Genomic DNA, 15,102 nt, shown 5'->3' with positions numbered 1-15,102 from the left:
TCTATGTGTTCTACATGAGAAAGGGAACAGTGCACAATGCTTGGACAGCTGACAAGCTAGGAGAGGTTAAAAAATTTTGTCTCTACTGTACCTTTTCTTTCCCCTCAAAATTCTATTATATATAAGAATAATAAGTATGTTGTGAGAGCCCTGGGAAAAACCATGAAAAAAAGAAAGTATTTTCTTAGAAGAGTATTTCTAAATAAACTTTGTCATCTCCAAGATATTTAGATCAAATACATGATGCAGGTCTTTAATTTGCAAGTGTCAATAGTACCCGAAGAAGTCAGGAAATCAGGTTCTTATGACCCTACTTTGTTTTTTTATTCATATAGTTACATATTTGTATATATAAAATAGATATTATAGATACACAGCACATACTTCTAACAGTAGAGTAGGTAAGAAGAATGAATATAAACAAAAATCTTAAATCTGCTTAGTGTATTAATCTATTAGTTCACGCACAGTGTAAAAGAAGGAAGGAAAATGCATTTGTATTTAATAAAAAAAAAAATCCACAAGGCATTTAGAAGAATGTAAAATATGTTAAGAAACAGTATTCGGCCATATTCAAAGAAAAAGTATAGAGCATGTAGCTATTGAGATATTATTCTATGAGTTGGGTATCAATATTTGTTATCTGGAGCAATAAATGTCACCTGTATTTTAGAGTACAAAATCTGTCATTCTAACCATGGTGGTCCCCGCTAATACTGGAATTAAGATCAAGATTACAGTTGATAATCTTGGATAACTAAATATAAGAATTTTCATGTCTGCTAAACTTTTGTACTTCAATCATAATCAGTGAGGATCTTCTTAATACAGTCTATGGGGTCTAGAGAACTACTTAACTAGCCAGCCAGTAGGTGTTCAATTCTGACCAATTGAATTGCTTCACTGAGGGCAGGATTCAGATGCACTTAGGTAGGGATCTTTTGTCTTTTTTCTTCCTCCAAATAACACAGGTCTTCCAAACATTTGGCATTGTGTTTGCCACATATGTATGGAAGTTTGGGGATATTCTGAGATATCTCAGAATGGATGTCTGTGAATTAAGTCCAGAATGCATTGACTGAATCTACAGAAACTGTTCAGGGTTTAGAAATCTAGTGCGTGTATTGATTCAGATGCATACATTAACTGTCTTCACTTTAAATGGAATCCATTCCAAATCTATCCTGAAACAGTGTAAATCTTTGTGTCAGAATTCACTTTTAAGAACTATATATCTTAACAAAATGTTCTTACTATTATAAAGTTTTCCTGTTTTTAATTATCTTCAAAAGGGATAGACAAATATATTTTTCCATCTTCAAGGTATTTTATCAGCTACCTATATGTATTTCCTTCTTAATCACCAAAGATAAGTAAATGCTCTTTAAGGTGTAGTAGTAAAGCATTGTACAACTCATACTAACATATAAATTCATGAGTGTGATTCTATAGTCTTTTGTTTATGTTTTTTCTTCCATAATTGTATAGCAGTCCCACATAGACATTATTTTACTGTTCTGTTGTTCTGGTGTTTTTTTTGTTTGTTTGTTTGTTTGTGGTTTTTGTTTGTTTGTTTGGTTTGTTTTGGTTTTTTGTGAAGAAGACATTAACAAGACGCTTATTATTATTTATCTGGAGTCATGGCTAACTGGGGAGGTCCCACTGGACTGGCGGGTGGCAGATGTAACACCCATCTACAAGAGAGGCAGAAAGGAGGATCCAGGAAACTACAGACCTGTCAGTGTGACCTCGGTGCCAGGGAAGGTCATGGAGCAGGTCATCTCGGGTGCCATTAAAAGTCATGTAATGGACAGCCAGGGGATCAGGCCCAGTCAGCATGGGGTTAGGAAAGGCAGGTCCTGCCTGACAAACCTGATCTCCTTCTATGACAAGATGACCTGACTACTGGACGAGGGAAAGGCTGTGGATATTGTCTACCTGGATTTTCAAAAAACGTTTGACACAGTGGCCCATAGAATTCTCATAGAAAAACTGGCTGCCCATGGCCTGGGTGAGGGAACGCTCTGCTGGGTCAGGGACTGGCTGGATGGACGGTCCCAGGGAGGGGTGGTCAGTGGAGCTAAATCCAGCTGGCGGCCGGTCACAAGTGGTGACCTCAGGGCTCGGTGTTGGGACCATTTCTGTTCAACACCTTATTGATGATCTCGATAAGGACACAGAGTGCATCATCAGTGAGTTTGCAGATGACACCAAGTGAAGCGGGAGTGTTGACCTGCATGAGGACAGGGAGGGTCCGCAGAGAGACTTGGATAGATTGGATTGGTGGCCAATGACAATGGGATGAGATTCAACAGGGTCAAGTGCCGGGTCCTGCACTTGGGCCACAACAACCCCCTGCATGGCTACAGGCTCAGGGAGGAGTGTCTGGAGCTGTGTGGGAGAGAAGGATCTGGGGGTTCTAATTGCAAGCAGCTGAACATGAGCCAGCAGTGTGCTTGGGTGACCAAGAAAGCCAACGGCATCCTGGCTTGGATTAGAAATAGTGTGACCAGCAGGAGCACCTTGTACAGGCCCTCCCAGGGCTGTCCCAGCAGATTGATCAGCCCATGTCCAAGTGCAGCACCCATCAAGAAGAGTCATCAAGAGCAGCTCTCCAGATCATCTTTCAGAATAAGAGGGGTCACTGCCTCGCAGTGTGGGACACACCAGATTCAGCTACAGGACCAAGGGAGGCCTGGTGGGCTCTGGTGTGAGAATGTCCGTGTGTCTGTCTGGGCAAGAGCATGGGGAGGTCGGCCATGGGACCAAAGGGACCAAAGGAGTCCAAACCAGCTGCATGTGGATGTTTGTGACGGGCTGCTGGAGGAGGACTGCTGTCTCACGGGCTCTTATGTCTTACACCAGCAACTGGGGAGACAGGGAACCAGGGCCATCTACTGGACAGATTGAGTGTCTGAGCCTGACTGCTGGAGGGATACACCTGCTACATGTGTGTATACACACACGTACATAAATTCTCACTGGTAGATATCCATTCTTCTCAGCTAGAGAGGGGAGCAGGATGATGCTATGTTGGGTGGGTACTCTGAGAGTCTGTGATCTGTGTGACCAGCCATGTATATGTCTGTATAAAGGTATACATGTTTACATGTATGTATGCGTGTACATAAATACCTGACGTATATGTGTGCTCTGTGTGCCTGTGTCTGCGGGGAATACAACCTCAGCCTTGGGGACATGGAGTCGGCATGGAGCCTTGTCTTCCTCAGGCTGTTAAATCCAGTTTCTCTAACACTCAAAATATCAGAACTTATGCCTAGAGAGTCATATAACATTAGGGATACTAAAAATTTCACTGAACGGGTCCCTGGGCAACCTGACCTAGTTTGTCCTTCTGTGAGTAGGATTTCAACCAGACAACCTCCAGAAATCCCTTCCAACCTAAATTATTGTTTTATTCTAAAATTAATATGTTTGGGATTAACCAGAGATACTGTATTCCCAGCATCCTCTTTGGGTTTCATGATAACATTTACTCTCTAACATGTAGGACATCTGCTGTGGTTTATTTCTAGCAGGATGTTTGAAAGTTTGCTATATAAATGTTCTTCTTATCAATCGCATTATTAATGACTGGTTTCCAGTTTGGAGTGGGTGAGGACAGGGGAAAGATTTTTTCAGAATCCCTTTTCTAGAGACTCTGTTGCAGTTAAAGTAGCACTGGATGTCAGGAAATTAAAATCAGCTATTACAAACCTTCTCTGATAAGACTTGATCATATCTGCTAATAGTAACCTGAAATCAATCAGGGCACTGCCCAGGCTTTGGCAGATGGTGCCTGGGCCTGGATGGAGGTTTAGGAAATTCTAGGACACGATAGTTATAGACAGCTTGGAAGTAGATATCTAATTTAAGAGTGTAAAATATGTTAGCTTTAGAGATGGAGCTCTTTGGTATACCAGTTGGTCTCCAAGTCAGACAATGGTCTTTGGTACATTTTATTTACTAACATAGACTCCTTAACATGTTGACACACTGGTGCATAAAAAAACCCCAGAGTAATTCTTTCTGCTCCAGGGAAATATAGTTCCCAAAAGGACCTGTTTTCCAATTGCAAACACTCTGCAGATGTCTCAGATGCCCTGACTCATCTAAATGGCTCTAGATGCTTTCCTGTACCTGAGTGACTCTTGTATATCACAGAATCACAGAATCAGCTAGGTTGGAAAAGATCTTGAAGATCATCCAGTTCAACCGTTAACCCAACATTGACAGTTCCCAACTACACCAGATCCCTCAGCGCTGGGTCAGCCCTACTGTTAAACCCCCCCAGGGATGGGGACTCCACCACCTTCCTGGGCAGCCCATTCCAACACCCAACAACCCCTTCTGGAAAGAAATGCTTCCTGACATCTAGTCTAAACCTTCCCTGGTGCAACTTGAGGCCATTACCTCTTCTCCTATCACTTATTACTTGGTTAAAGAGACTCATCCCCCCTCTCTGCACCCTCCTGGCAGGGAGTTGCAGAGGGCCAGGAGGTCTCCCCTCAGCCTCCTCTTCTCCAGACTGAACCCCCCCAGTTCCCCCAGCCGCTCCCCAGCAGACCTGTGCTCCAGACCCTGCCCCAGCTCCGTTGCCCTTCTCTGGCCACGCTCGAGTCATTCAATGGCCTTTTTGGGGTGAGGGGCCCAAAACTGAACCCACTCAGCGAGGGGCGGCCTCACCAGTGCCGAGCCCAGGGCTCAGATCCCTTCCCTGTCCCTGCTGGCCACGCCAGGGCTGACACAAGCCAGGGCCATTCACAGCATCCAATGTAGAGGGAGTCCTAACCAGTGATACTCTCAATCCTGTAACCCAGTATCCTGTCATGAACAGCTGCCCAGATTTTGGTATATGTACTGTCTTGGGAAAATCCTTCTTTAAAAGAATCATGTCCTTTGACAAAAGAAACTTAATAGCAGAGCTATTTCTGATTTGTACAGGGATGAACAATAGATAACGTGTCTTATAATGATCTTTTCTCACGCACACATAGTGTCTCTAATGGTCTTCTGATGCATGCTGCACTAGTGAAAGGAAAATCGGTCTTTTTTATTTGTGAGAAAGTATATGGAGAGCATGAGTCCAAAATGGTCCTCTGTTCCTAGAGCACAGATGGTATGAATTAACCTATCTGCTCTGAAACAGTCATTCTTGTGCTAGCAAGCAGTTTATTTTGACTAGGGACAGATCAGGAACTAACTGCAGGGTCTCAGTGTTCACACAGATGACTGAGGCTCAGAAAGATCTACACTGGGAAACACTGATCAGCACGATGCATTTTAGTCACAGGGCAAATAACAGCAGGGTTTGGACCTCAGATTTTCTCACTGATATTAAAAATATATTGAATTTGCCTCAGTCTAAGTTTCTCCAGGTCTTCCCCTCTGCTTTTGCTCACATCCCTTTCTTCTTGTCCTCTCTTCCCAAGACAATGAAGTTTCTTTCCAAGATGCTTGGTGCATTCATCCCAAGGCACTAGAGTTTCACCAAGTTTTAATTAGGCCTTTGTGTTTAGCTGGGTCCTTCTCAGGGGAGGCACGAGGCTGTAGAGAATTGGGGAGAAGGCCAATCATCAGTTAGGAAAGTTTTTAATCTCAGGAGTGAGTTCAATTCCCGAAGTTCCTGTTAGCTCAGACTAATTGCTCTTAGTTTTTTTGTTGAATGTAAATATTTCATGGTCTGAAGAAAAGTCAGGATCACATCAATCCATTTAGATGAGACTGGGAACACCGGTCGCTTTGATGTTACACCCTTGTAACATCAGAGCTGGAGAGAGTCAGGGTTCTTCAAAAACTTCTGAACAGCTCCAGGGCCTGTCAGGACATTGCACTGGGGTCACTGGGCCACTGCATGCAAATAGGGCCTTGCTTAACCCTGCCCAGAGAAAGCATACTCAATTAACAACTCCCCGGAGCAAGGACCAAAGGCAGCAAAGACTGCTTCTCTGCAAGGGACAGAGATCATAGATAATATTGCTGGGTGGTGTAAATTGCTCTAACTAAAGATAATGCACTCCTACTGAATTAGGCTCAGAAGTTCAAAGCCATATGCTCCAGCGTAAAACAAAAATATCTCCATTAGAATGAGGAGGTCAGGATGTCCTCTAGTATCTCCTAGTGTAAAACAGCAATAAGTGCCCTGGAAACCCTCAGACTAAACCTCCTCTTTCCCACCATTATTGGTACAAAAATTGCTCCTTTCCTATCAACATGCTGATTCCCTTTTTATATCAGAATCTACAAGTAAACACTAAGAGAGTGAGAGCTACATTCTGAGCTACAGACTCTTTGCCCTTTGTAGTCCTAAAGCACTGCTCCGATGAAGTATACCCAATGCATGACAGAGCAAGACCAGGCAGTAACTTTCCATCTATTCCTGATTATAGTGGTCAAAGGAGGCTACCATCTGAAAACTGAAAAATTAGTGACCTTACATGACATTTACTGGTAAACCTCAACTGTGCTCCAAGCAAACAAGAGTCCAGAGTTTTAGACCAGTCTGACAGATACCTGTACTCCAGTAACTCAGCTTGTTATTCAAGCCCTGAACCTTTTGCTTGAGTGTGCCATTCACTGCACTACTTGTAACAGCACATTTCATACATACTAAACTGCTCTATCTTGGGTTATCCATTCTTTCCTTTATCCATACTAACTGTTGTCTTAACCATGTTATCCACACTCCCGTCTGATGTTATCTCACTGCTGTCTCCATCTCCCCAGGACATCCCACTCCCTCCTTTGATCTGTTGTAGCAAATGCAGTTCTTAGTTGTCTGACTTGTGTTACCCACCTTTGGTGTACCCTACTCCAGCTGCTGTCTGAATTAGTGTAGTACCCTTGCTTGGCCTATTTACACGCCCTGTTACCAATGACTTAGTCTGAACTAATCCATTCCCCATTGACTCTAACCATTTCCCTAGCCCACTCTATTTATTTCATGTTATTTTATCCGACGGCCCCAGCATGGCCTGACTATTATTGTCCAAGGCCAATAGCTGGAGATATTCTTTATCCTTCTGCCTTCATACTGTCCATACTACCACACTAACTCTGCTCTGGCCTTATCCATTTTCCATTCATTCACTACCCCAGTTCAGCACATCTGAGATAACCTATTGATGTGGCCTTTTCCACCCCTGTCAAAACAGCTTCTTGTCTAGTGAACACATTTGATTCCTGTGTCATACCTGACCTTTGGTCCTAAATCACTGTTCCAAAATTCCCCATATTCTGTTGTGCTGACTCAGCCTATCCACTTTGAAGTCTGACTTTATCCCTCTTCAGCTACATTTATCACACCACTGGCAGCTGCTACTTCATCATTCATCATGGCCTTTTGAATAAGAACTTCAGCCTTCAGAGGCATCTCAACCATCTTCCCTTGTGCTGTACATCCTTACTGGCCTTGCCCTGCCAAGCCGTGTCCATTTTCGCTACCCATCACTACAGCTGAGTCCATCACAGTTCCACAGTGGACTGAAATACCTCTTCTATGCTTTGGTTCTTCCATTTCCTCCTGTCCTTTAGGAAATCAAACTGGATTAAAACTGACTGAAATCAAGGTCTTGTTCAGCAAATGGAGCTATGACAGTATCAGCTGTGTTCTACTTTATTGATAAACACACATGCAAAACCCTTTGATGTTTTTTTTGTGCAGAGAAAACTGTTACCAAACTCTGTAGACACAGATTATGAAAATGGCCTTGAACATACATATATGAAGTTACCAGAAATACGAAAGAGGTACTAGTTGCTTGAACTGATGGTCTAGGGCAAGCAGAAGCATAAGTGCACAGCAGGAAGAAGTGTGTGTGTGGAGAGTGCTCCTGCTGAAACCCAGCAGTATCTCACTTGCAGAACACAGTCTGTTCCAGCTTTATGAGCTTTTTATCACATTTCAAAGTGTCTCCAGATTTTCCTGTGAAGACAGACACAGCGAAGGATCTTTGATGAATTTAACTGTAGGAGGCCATAAGATTCACCTCGGCCTATTCAGAGTTCCTACATGAAACCACTCTCCTAGGCTGGCATTTTAGATGCAGCTGACTTCCCTGATCACATTTATCAATATTACCACAGTGCTCTCTTCTGGCTTACCCATTATGTACTGCTGTTCGCTCTCCTCCCCATGTGTTTTGACATAAGCCTTACCTCATTTCTCAGTTGTGTATTGAATTCTGGCTTGATGCCCTGAACATAACTCACAGCGTTTCATTAGCTTGCTCCAACACATTCGACATTACACCACTCTAAAGACTAGCAGCATCTGACCCATTGCCTGATCAAGCACTTTCTTGCCAACTGTTATTCGAGTATGATGGTTACTTGTTAAGCTACTGCCAGTTCTGGTCATGACATGGTTGAACCATGTGAGTACAAAGCCATCTCTCTGACCGGACCCTCTTCACCCAGACCCCTGGTATGTTACATTCATGCCAAGCCCATCCCTCAGGGTCATTCAGTCACCAATAATTTCCAGATGCTGGCAGCAGAGCAACATCTTTGACCTAGTACATCCATAGACTCTCAGGTGCTCAAGTTTTCCTTTCTGCTGGGTAGCCCCGGTGTGTCAGGGCTATGGGAAGATTACTTCAGGCTGCTGCTTTCTGCTGTTCCTGCTGGCTCACAGGCAAGAACTAGGTTGCAATGAACTTTGATGGGCAGTAGATGGAAGCATTAACCTGAGTACGTGCTGCAGGCACCATCTCCAGAGACAAGAGCGCCAGCTGCTAGAGATGCTACTGCAGAAGGAGAGTTGGAGTAAGGGGGCAAACAAGTTTATCAGAGTTGCAGAACTGTGCTACAAGCACTGCTGGAGTTATTTCTGAAGATGTCTCAGTGTACAGCTGGGAAATTTATTGGCTGTGAAGAACAGTGTGGCCACAAGATTGACCTTTTTTTCCTTCCTTAGCTTGATTCACTTTTGCATCACAGCTAACCCGGTCTGGCTTCATGTTTTGCCCGCTATCCGGATCTTTATGAACGCTGCCCTATTCTGGTACATTCATTTTGACTCATTGTCTAGCCTGGTCAATATATATTTTCTTAGAGGCCTGGATATCCCTTGCCCTGGTCTTCTCATATCTGCCCACAGCCTAATATTTAGAGACCATACCTTCCATCTTAAGCCACCAATCTATCATGCTATAGACTCATCCATACATCATAACACACTGCTCCATTCTGATTCATACTTGTCACTCACTTTCTGGTCTGCTCTGCCTTATCAGCCTGATGCTTACCCTGTTCCACCCACTGCAACTCCCTGACACAGCCCGTCACCAGCTGGACTGACCTGATCTGTTAGTATTCCACTACCCTGGGCAGGTTCAGCTACATGCCTTTTCCTCCCCAGGTGCTGTTGGAAATACACAGCCCCCTGTTCACTCAGTTCCTCTTGTGAGAAAACTGGCTCATGCCTGGAAATTATTTTGGATGCATCACACTGAATTTCCTCCAAACACCTGGCTGACAGACTCCACCAGAGAGTAAGCCTGACCTCTGAAGGTAACAAGCTGTGAGTTCTGTCTGTGTTCCCTGCCTACAGATCCACCTGCATTTCAGATTCTGCAGACAATGGATAAAGAAACTTGTAACGAACCTGTATAGGCTCTAGGTGGAGCTTCTAACCTAAAATATGCAACAGGCAGCTGATGAGCTAGCTGTGAGATTTATTTTTCCAGAAGTTTACATAGGAGTCTTTGTTCACCTTCAAAAAATCCTGAAGCTTCACGATTTGTCTGACAGGGACCACCCTCTCTTAGTGTCAGGTGTTAAAAGCCAAAGATTTCTGAAGACGGCACAACTTTTAATAAGGAGACCAACAAACAGTAAATTTATTCCCACTGGGAGCATGGAGTATAACTTATACTGCTGCCTTGTCCTGGTACATTCAGTTTAACAAAACGGCAGAACTGGCCTACAATAGTCCTTTGATTTGGTGTGTTGAACCCTAATGCAATTCCTGGCCTTGACAGATCTTACTAAGACATTACACAAACATGGTTCCAAAAATCAATCAACCGCCTGACCTCATTCAAGAAGAAAGAAAAAAAGGGGGGGGGAAGAGGTTACTGCTATATCTTTGCCCACTCCTAATAATGTAACACCTTGCCCCAATATACGGAACTTATTGTGCTGATATGAGTTAGCTGACCCAGGGTACACTAGTCCCTATCCTGTCTATCTGTGGTCAGCACACTTCTCTAAGGAAGTTGATTAATTTAACATAAAGGTTTAATTGATTAGTTGGTTGATTAAAAGGATATGAAGCATGTCTCTTATGTCCATTATTATAATCTGGGGCTTCTTTGATCCGGAATTTTACTCCTGCCTTTCCAGAAATGGGCATAGCTTGTTGGCCCTAAACCAGATTGAGCTTGGATCTGCTCTTGAGGACTAATCTGTCTAGTCATGATTGAAGGTCCTCTAGGCTAAGCATGGGTGATCTGGGACAAAGTTTTTCTAAGAAAGAGCTCTTAGTCAAGATATTCTAGCCCTATATCAGTCTAATTATAGGCCGGGTAAAAAGCATATTATGTGTGCAGAGTATGAGTGCAGAGAAAAGAGTGGAGCTATCTTGATTGCATTAACCTGATATTTTCCCTCATGAGAGTAAGGGCAATGGGATCTGGATTCTCTTCCTTGAGTTCAAAATTATTTACTTCTTATTTGAGTCCTGATGGAAGCAAGAACTGTGAAATTAGTTCAAAAATATGTCCTGGTCTTATCTATAAATTTTATCTTTCTGCTCTGGCCTGGTCTTATTTGTTACTCTTTGTGCTCAATTTTAATCCATCAGGGCTAAGTGTCAAGTCTGAACACCTGAGTCTAATCCACTATTCTTATGTGCCATTCATTTCTTGCTCAGATCCATCACCTTTAATTCATTAGTTCAGTTTGTTCTGTCCATTTTATGCTCTGTGTCAATCTGGTTCAAACCTGTTTCACTGACGTCTGCCAAACCCAACAAAACAAAATACAGTCTCCTCTGGGCTGACTTATCCATGCCCAGTTCCTATCCACTCTTCAAGAAAACAAGTACAGCAAGATGGAGAAAAAAGGTAAGAATGTGTTAGCAGCAGATTTTCCATATTATCTGAACTTTTGGTTTTATAAGATCCTCTTAACATGAACACTTCCAATCATTCAGGTGAAATCATCTATTTTTGCCTTACAGGGATCAGCAACTTTGTCAACCCCATCGAGGTATGCTGGGTTACACCAGTGAGATCTTAGCCCACTCATGCCAAAGAAGTAGCAATATACCTCAGAGATACCACTGATGTATTTCAAGAGACCTACTCTACCGAATTCAGATCACACGAGCACTTCAGTACAAAGACAGTAAGGGAGTGACAGCAATCTGTCTCCCAGTCTAAGTCATAATATCCTAACACATATTCAAGCTTGGAAATCTAGACATTTGCAGATTCAGTGTGTACAAGCACATGGAGATAAAAAGATCCCGGACCTGCTAATGTGTGTCAGATTGTCCAGAAAGCTAAACTATCTATTAGCCTTTAGAGACTGAGTTCTGTTTCCCGATGGGGCTAGATTTCACACCAGTTATCAGCTACAATTTATAGCAATTATCACAATCTTTTAAATGTAGTTGTCCAGCCAATCCTCCACCCATTGTATCATCCAGTCATCCAGCCATCCAGTTCATACTCCATCAGCTTGACTGTACTATGGGCGACTATTTCAAATGTCCAACTGAAGTCAATGCATGCAACATCCAGGGATCTCTCCTTCTGCCCAGAGCCCATTACAGAAAGCAATCAGGTTAGTCAGCTACGATTCGCCTTTGGTGAATCCATACTATCTCCTTCCAGTCATCTTCTTTTTCATATGGATTGAACTTTTGAGGATTCATATGGATTGAGCTTTTGAGGATTGACTCCATAACCTTCATGTAGACTGTGATAAGGCTGCTTTTCCTATGATTCCCTGGATACTTCCTGCTCTTATTTCAAATGGGAATAACATTTGCCCTTTCTAGTTGTAAGGAACCTCTTCCAACTGTCATGACTTTTCCAGAATGAGAGTAGCTTCACATCATTGGCCATCTCCCACACTACCCTCAGATGAGACCAATGTGCTGTTGTAGACATGTATATGTGCAAGTGCTCCTGAATGCTATCTTTCTCTCCCACGAGTAATGCTCCACAGGTTCTGCTAGTAAGCTGTAGGACCACATAGTCATGAAGGCAGACCTTACTAATGAAAACAGAGGCAAAATCATAACTGAATTTTTGCTGCCTGTGTCATTTTAGAACATTCCTGTTGCTTTTCACAACACTTGTTGGTCTCAGTTGTGTAATTCTACTTCCTTTCCAGCTGCCCTGGATCCCTTTGATGAATTATCGGGCTATCGCTTTTGAGATCCTGAATAAGTAGACTTCTGATCTCCTGAAGTGAAGGACTGTGATTTTGTTATTTGCTTTGCTCATTTGCTCTCAGGATTTTAAACTACCTAACCTCATGAACTTTGCTGACAAAGTTGCCTTCAGCCTCCACATCTTTGATTGGTTCTTTCCTTGTGAGCAATGAGTACAGCAGAGCAGATCACCATAGCCATTTTTCATTGCCTGTAACAAGAAATTGGTTTAAACACAACAGTCAATAATACAGTTATAATGTAGACATAATTCAAGTTGTAAATTGTATATTTAATATAGGTGTCTGTGTATACTGAATCATGGAATCACAGAATCTTTTAGGTTTGGAAGGGACCTCTTAAGACTGTCTAGTTCAAGCAGGGTCAGCTAAATGAGGTTGCCCAGGACGATACCCAGTCAGGTTTTGAGTATCTTCAAGGTCAGAGATACTACAACCTCTCTGGGCAACCTGTTCCAGGCTTTTGACCATCCTCACAGAAAAATAAGTGTTTTCCTGTATTCAGATGGAATTTCACGTGTTTCATTTCATGCCCTTTGCCCCTTGTCACATCACTGGACACTACACAGAGGTAAGATACCCTGAGCTGCCTTTTCTCCAGGCTAAATGACACCAGGTCTCTCAGCCTCTCCTCATATGAAAGTTGCTGCAGTCTCTTAATAATCTTTTTGGCCCTGAGCTGAACTCAGTCCAACAGCTACACATCTTTCTTGCAGTGGGAAGCCCAGAACTGAACATAGAACTCCAGATGTATAGTTATCAGTGCTGAGTAAAGAGGAAGGATCACTTCCACTGACCTGCTGGCAATGATCTTTCTAATGCAGCCCAGCAAGTTGTTGGCTTTTCTTACTAAGAAGGTACATTGCTGACGCATGGTCAGCTTGTAGCCCAGGACCTCCAGGTCCTTCCCTGCAGAGCTGCTTTCCAGTTGGTTGGCCCTCAACCTGTACTGGTGTCTGAGGCTGTTTCTCCCCAAATGCAAGTATTTCACCTTGTTGAAATTCATTACATTCCTCTATATGGAGTATGTATATAATATATATATCCAGGAAATTACAGGCCTGTCAGTTTGATGTCAGTGCCCAGGAAGCTGATGGAGAAGATTATTCTGACTACCATCATACAACCCATGTGTGTTGTATACATGTTGTACATTGTGTACAACACAAGAAGATGATCAGGCCCAGTCAGCATGGGTTTAGGAAAGGCAGATCCTGCTTGACAAACTTGATCTTCTGTGACAAGGTGACCTGCTTATTGGATGAGGGAAAGGCTGTGGGTGTTATTTACCTTGACTCTAGTGAGGCCTTTGACACCGTTTCCCACAGCATTCTCCTGACAAAACTGGCTGCTGAAGGCATGGATGGGCACACGCTTTGCTGGGTAAAAAACTGTCTGGATGGCCGGACACAGAGAGTTGTGGTGAACGGAGTTAAATCTGGTTGACAGCCGGTCACGAGTGATGTCCCCCAGGGCTGGGTGTTGGGGCCACTCCTGTTTAACATCTTTATTGATGATCTGGACGAGGGGATCGAGGGCACCCTCAGTCAGTTTGCAGATGACACCCAGTTGGGTGGGAGTGTTGATCTGCTCGAGGGCAGGGAGGCTGCAGAGAGACCTGGACAGGCTGGAGCCATGGGCTGAGCCCAACAGGGGTGTTTCACTGAGGGCAAATGCCGGGGGCTGCCCTTGGGCCACAACAACCCCCAGCAGGGCTACAGGCCTGGGGAGGAGTGGCTGGAGAGCTGCCAGTCAGAGAGGGACCTGGGGGGTGATTGACAGCCGGCTGAACAGGAGCCAGCAGTGTGCCCAGGGGGCCAAGAAGGCCAATGGCATCCTGGCTTGTGTCAGCACTGGCGTGGCCAGCAGGGACAGGGAAGGGATCTGAGCCCTGGGCTCGGCACTGGTGAGGCCGCCCCTCGCTGAGTGGGTTCGGTTTTGGGCCCCTCACCCCAAAAAGGCCATTGAATGACTCGAGCGTGGCCAGAGAAGGGCAACGGAGCTGGGGCAGGGTCTGGAGCACAGGTCTGCTGGGGAGCGGCTGGGGGAACTGGGGGGGTTCAGTCTGGAGAAGAGGAGGCTGAGGGGAGACCTCCTGGCCCTCTGCAACTCCCTGCCAGGAGGGTGCAGAGAGGGGGGATGAGTCTCTTTAACCAAGTAATAAGTGATAGGAGAAGAGGTAATGGCCTCAAGTTGCACCAGGGAAGGTTTAGACTAGATGTCAGGAAGCATTTCTTTCCAGAAGGGGTTGTTGGGCGTTGGAATGGGCTGCCCAGGAAGGTGGTGGAGTCCCCATCCCTGGAGGGGTTTAAGAGTAGAGTCAATATAGTGCTGAGGGATCTGGTGTAGTTGGAAAGTGTCAATTTTGTGTTAACAGTTGGACTGTATGATCTTCAAGGTCTTTTCCAACCCAGATGATTCTGTGATATACATAGGTATAATTATTATATGTCCACATGTAGTCTCTGGTGACTTCAGAACAGTACCACTGATTTATTTCAGTTGAAGATTTGGCCCTTAGTATTCTTGGTACTACATCGTAACTATTTTGTCCTCCCTTACACACACTGAATTTGGGTCAGCAGTTGCAGCTGAAATCCATGTAGCAAAACACATGTACATAGTGGAGGGATGGCATTCCTAAAAGTGTCAACATCTGCATTCCAGCAGTGTCACAGCAATGCTGAGGATCAG

Source organism: Athene noctua, chromosome 25 (genome assembly GCF_965140245.1).
Source record: "Athene noctua chromosome 25, bAthNoc1.hap1.1, whole genome shotgun sequence".
Lineage (NCBI taxonomy): Eukaryota > Metazoa > Chordata > Aves > Strigiformes > Strigidae > Athene > Athene noctua.
Note: the sequence above shows the minus strand (reverse complement) of the source record.